Raw genomic sequence first — 6,227 nt, 5'->3', positions numbered from 1 at the left:
GCCACACTTGAGTCCATCGATATTGTCACTTGGCCAATCCATTTCATTAGGGGTCTTCCTCTTTCTCTCTGACCCTCCACCTTACCAAACATGGTATCCTTCTCCAGCAACTGCTCCCTTCTGACAATATTTCCAAAGTATGAGAGACGAAGTTTGGTCATCTTGGCCTCTAAGTTGCACTCTGGCTGCACTTCTTCGAAAATGAATCTATTGGTTCTTTTGGCAGCCCATGGCACTTTCAATATTCTCCTCCAACACCATAACTCAAAAGCATCAATTCTTCTACCCTGTAGGTGCATAGATATTATCCTATCACAGACAGTGTTGTACCTCATGACTGATCAGGGTATGTTCTTTTTGACAATGAATGCAACACAATTCCTCTTCATTTGTCATTTCTGACATAGTAAACCATGTGGTCATCAGACTCAAAATGGACAATACCAGTCCATTTCAGCTCACTTTTGCCTAAGATATTGATATTTATGCATTCCATTTCATTTTTCACAACTATCAATTTTCCCAGATTCATACTTCTTCATTTTGAGTTGTGCCCCATCAGCAAATGAAGGTCCCGCGGGCTTTTCTCCCATGGGCTTTAGTCCATTCATGTCATCACGATCAACTCTACTTTGAGGAGTCAGCTCGTCCCCAGTCACATTTTGAGGACCTGAGTGGCTCATTTTCTTTTCTTGAAGGCTGATTTATACATTTATTTGATCATGAACTGTTCGTTTTCATCCACACTGACTGTCTGTAGGTTTTTGAAAGTGATGACAAGCACATAGGTCACCAGTGTATAGAGTTTGTTTGGTTAATTTTCATCCTCATTACGTTTTCTGGACAACCGCACCCGGATACGATATGGGACGTGCTTGATTTCTTTGGTCCAGACAGCTTTGTTGAGCCTGGTGTGAATGCGCACGTCTGGTGTCCCCATCTCCTTCATGGCAAATTTCCGAATCTCCTTGAGTGCTGGAGGGACACGCTTCTTGAATCCTACTCCATGGATGCGCTTGTGAATGTTGATGGTGTACTCTCTGGTCACCACTTTGTTGATTGCAGAACGACCCTTCTTCTTCTCGCCACCCTTCTTTGCAGGCGCCATAGTGGTAGAATCAGGTTGGAGAGGAAGAGCGCAAAGGATTGTGCGAGAATGGCTCATTTTCTGGCACTATATCTGACAGTGTTTCTCTGCTATTCATAAAGTTTTCAGTGACTAATTATTCAGAAGTAGTTCATCACTCCTTCTTCCTAGTCTGTCTTTGTCTGGATGCTCATCTGAAACCTGTCCACCATGGGTGACCCTGCTGATATTTAAAATACCAGTTGCATAGCTTTCAGAATCACAGCAACTCACGAGCCACCACAGTACAACAAACTGGCAGACAAGTGGTGGTCTGTAAAGATTATTGTTGTTGTTGTTGTTAAGTGCTGTCGAGTCAGTTTCGACCCATAGCGACCCTGAATAGGGTTTCCGAGGCTAAAAATCTTTACGGGAGCAGATCGCCTCATCTTTCTCCCGCGGAGCAGCTGGTAGTTTCCAACTGCTGACCTTGCCGTTCGCAGCCCAATTCGTAACCACTACGCTACCAGAGATTCAATGGGGCAGTTCTATTCTGTCACATGGCATCACTATGAGTCAATAGTGACATCACACAACAATAACAATGGGATCCTTGCATAAGAAGGACTGGTGAGGAGGGTTGTATGTGAACAAAAATGGTATACTGGAGGATTACAATGAGGTCTTTAATTACCAGGGTAAAGAAAGACTCCCTCTGCTCATTATCATCCTGGAAATCCAATGATAAAGAAAGATTAACCAAAGACAAGAAGCTTGTATAACCAAAATCTATATAAAACTTCAATAACTTAACAACAAAAAGACAAATAACAAAATAGTAAACTGGGCAAAGGACTTGAATACACATTTCACTAACAAGGACAATCAAATGTCCACCGAACACATGAAAACATGTTCTGCCTCCTTAGTCATCAGAGAGATGCAAATGAAAATCGCAAGATGCCAAATCACTCTGACTACAATGGCTAACATAAAAACAAAACCTAAAATAAATGAGGTTTTGGGGAGATTAGAGGATGTGGGGAGATTAGAGCCCTTATCCATTGCTAGTGGGAATGCAAAATGGTACGACTGCTGTGGAAAACGGTGTGGCAGTTCCTCAAAAAACTAAAAAACAACCTACCATATGACCCAGCAATTCCACAGCTAAGTATATCCCTAAAACAGTTGAAAGCAGAGACTCAAAAAAGAGACGTGTACACCAATGTTCACTTCAGCACTATTCACAATAGTCAAAAGGTGAAAACAACCTAAATGACTATGAGTTAATGAATGGATTAACAAAATATGGGACCTGCATACCATGGAAAACTGCTCAGCCAGTAGGAAAAATGAAATCTTGATATATGTTACTATATGAATAGAGCTTGAAGACAGTATGGTTAGTGAAATAAGTCAATCCCAAAAGGACAAATATTTAGTGACCTCACTTATATAAAAAGACCAGAAAAGGCAAATGTGTAGAGACGAAAGTTTATATTAGTGGTTGTCAGGAGTGGGAGGGAGAAGCAAAAGAAAGAGAAAAAGAGGGATTACTGAATAGGGTTATACATAGAGAATAGGGTTACACAGCTGAGTATTATAATTGCTGTCAATAAATTGTACACCTGTAAAAAGTTGAATTGGCAAGAGTTTTGTGATAGATTTATATCAATGACAACAACAAGAGTAGCTGCTGAGACTACTTATGTACAACCAAACATCTCATAGAATCTGATTTCTTGATTTAGAGGTTTAGGGTCATGGTCTCATGGGGCATCTTAATTAATTGGCACAATAACATATTTATTGTTTTTGTTCTACCTCCTAATTTGTTGTATAGTGACTGGGGTTTTAAAAGTTTGCAAGTGGCCATCCAAGGCTCAGTAACTGGTTGCTATTCATTTAGATCAACAAAGGAAGAACGAGAGTTAGGAATAGGAAGAGAATACGGAGTGTGTGGCTAGTCACCTTCATGACCAACTGCCTCCTTTGCCATGAGACCATTACTGATCATTTTGATCAAAGACTCCGTAGAAGAATCCTGATCAAAAGGGGGAAATTCAGAACAGAATTTCAAATTCTCATGTACTCTAGACTCTCTGGAGCTAAAATGGATGAACCCTTTAAACTATTGCCCTGAGCTAATCTTTAAACATTAAACCAAACATATCCTCTGAAGTCTTCCTGAAACCAACTCCTTAACTAGGAAAGAATGTCTGTCTTGAACATTGTTCTCTTTTAAGGTCTATCTATATAATGAAGGTGCTCTGGTAGCGTAGTGGTTACGAATTGGGCTGTGAACCTCAGGGTCATCAATTCGAAACAGGTGTTCCGCGGGAGAAAGATGTGAGGCTTTCTGCTCCCGTAAAGATTTACAGCCTCAGAAACCCTGTACAGGGTCACTATGAGTTGGAACCGACTCCACAGCATACAACAACAACATATGGGTTAATGTGCCAGACTGCAAAACTGTTTGAACTACAAAGTTGGTGGTTCAAGCTCACCAGTCACTCCTTGGAAACCCTATACAGGGTCGCTATGGGTCGGAACCGACTCAACGGCACTTAACAACAACAACATATGGGATCAAAGTGACAACAGCAACTTGAAAGATTAGATAGGAACCTTAGAAGTCACTTGTTAAGTGCCATTGAGTCAGTTCCAACTCAGAGTGACCCTGCATAGGGTTTCCAAGGAGCAATTGGTGGATTTGAATCACTGACCTTACAGTTAGCAGTCCAGTGCTTATCCTACAGCACCACATCAGGACACCAGTGAATTGATGTTAATGGGGGAGGAAGAACTTAGAAAAGGAAGGTGAGAATAGTTGCACAATTTAAAGAATGGAATCAATGTCCTTAAATCATACAAGTAGAAACTCTTAAATTGGTGTAGGTTCTCTATGTATAGTCTCAATAACCACATAAGCAAAATTTAAAGAAATTTCTAAAAGATTACTGTGTGGAAAGAGGCAGCAAGTTATAGAAAAATGCTTGTTAACATAAAGCTGAAAAAGTGATGAAAGGTGAAAAAGTTTTACTGCTTCCATGTATCAAGTACATGACCCTGGGCAAGCCAATTCACTTTCTAACTCTGGTTCCCTTCTATGAAAACCAAGGAAACAGACATGCCTGCACTCCCTCAGTACCTCACTATATCCTTCAAGATCAACACAGTGGCTTTAAAAATGCTTGGATATTATTTTCGTTTACGAAATTGTTTCTATATTAACTATCTATTATTTCCAAATGATATATTATTTACTTCTCAAGATTATTAGGCCTTTCGGCAAAATGAATGTTGGTTTCTGTGCATCAAATGCTTATATTTCCGAATGATTTGAGGAAGAAGGGGGGTGGGAAGAGCCAGGAAATGAAGGCCATTATTGTTTTCCTGGAAAGCTCGGTTGTTTCATCCTATTCTTGGAGTTGAAAAATCCCAGCCATGCCACAGAGAACAGAACACAGGCGTCTCTTTGATGTCACCACTCACCCAGTGGCCAGTCTTACTTCCCTTTTTTCACCAACAGGTTCAAAGACTTCATGTTTGGGCTTCTCTGGTATCAGGGTAAAACATTTAAATCCCCTGCTTGTGCAGGTACCATAAACTAAACCACCAAAAAGAAAGACAGAGGCAAAGGACGAGGAGAGAGAGGAGAAAGCGAGTTGTATTGTTTGGAAGGAGGATGGCACTTTGTAGTTGAAAGCCAAATTAGATTTACTGTTTAATTGAGAGCCAAATAGTTTTCTTGAGAGAAGGTAGGAACAAAACTCAGACAGGAACAGGCAGGAGCAGGCAGGAGCAGAAACATGAGCCCTTCTCTCCAACTACTTGTGTTGCCACCCAGTTGCGGTTTCTGAGACTACTGGAGCAACCCAGGCCTTAACACCTGCCCCGCATTAACAAGCATGAACCTGGCCTTTCAGGTAGGCTCCTTCTAGGGATGGGCCCTGTCCTGGGTTCTGCCTGAAGCCAGGGTGAGTCCTGTAAAGATTCTGAACCCATCTTGATCCACACAGATCCAGCTGCCATGCCTATCAGCATTAGACCATGTTACCTTAATCTGGCCAACAAATTAACACAAACCCACAGTCAGTTGCTGGAATTGGAAAAATGAGGGAAGCATAGGACATTTTAAAGAGTACAAGAGTTAGGGCAGGACATTTTTAAAATTTCTCCTTTACCATGTCATTTTCCAACTCCTGAGTCATTCTCCACATCCCTCAGTTTAAAGCCAGACCCAACCACCTTACCAGATAGGGACAGATGCTGCAAAATCTCTCCTTTTTTCAACTATGGCAATTTGACACGATGTTCTCCCAGTTGTATGTCAGATATACCTTTGCACCTTCTTTCAAGTGGTTGATGTTCAGCAGGAACAAGGATAGACCAGTCTTGTATTGTACAAAACAAGAGATCATTAGCTAGTATAGAGCTTTGAGCAGAGCAAGCGTAATTATACTCATTGGTTGATTGATGCAGGTTCTGTCGGGAAATACTGCATTTTAAGGAAGTGTAAACTTCTGAGTTGGGACAGGCAATTTGCCAAGCAGAGTACTGGATTAAACCATAGTACAATCCATTGAATCATAAGCACTGAGCTGAGTACAAAGTCATATTCGTGGATCCTCAGAGGATCCAGTGAGAAATGGGTATGCAGGTAATTATCAGGTACCAAACATGGATATTTCCCCACCATGTTTGCCAAATCTAGGTTTGGGCATATCATTTACCTAAATGGATTTTGTTTTTCTTCTCCACAATGTCACTATCCATATTTAATCAAATTGTATTACCCAGAAATCCATAGTTCAGTCACCTGAAATGCTGGAGCCTTTTGTATTAAAAGTCTCAATTTGTCCATGTGCAGAGTTGGCTTTCATCTCTTCCTCAACAGAATTGAATAACTCATTTTTTCTTTAAAAAAATAAAATGTACCACCCTCATTCCCAGAGTTGACCTGTTATTAGTAGGTAGAAGCATATAATTGTTGAGTTCAGAAAGATTATATCTGAATATTCCATATCTGAATCTCCAACAGCACACCTCCACCAGTGTGCACCCAGATTTTCTTAGATATCTCTACAACAAGAGACTCTATCTCCCAAGATAACACCTTCTATGATTGGTTTGATTTAGAAGATTAGCAGTTTAAACT

The 6,227-nt window shown here is 40.7% G+C and overlaps 1 pseudogene; it reads right to left on the bottom strand.

The window, feature by feature from the left end:
- Positions 1-712: 712 nt before the first annotated feature.
- Positions 713-1,108, bottom strand: LOC102835872 (annotated as a pseudogene).
- Between the last annotated feature and the right edge of the window lie 5,119 nt (positions 1,109-6,227).

This window comes from Chrysochloris asiatica, unplaced genomic scaffold, assembly GCF_000296735.1.
Source record: "Chrysochloris asiatica unplaced genomic scaffold, ChrAsi1.0 scaffold00177, whole genome shotgun sequence".
Classification (NCBI taxonomy): Eukaryota; Metazoa; Chordata; class Mammalia; order Afrosoricida; family Chrysochloridae; genus Chrysochloris; species Chrysochloris asiatica.
The sequence above is the reverse complement of the archived record's forward strand: the minus strand, read 5'-3'. Positions and strand labels throughout refer to the sequence as shown.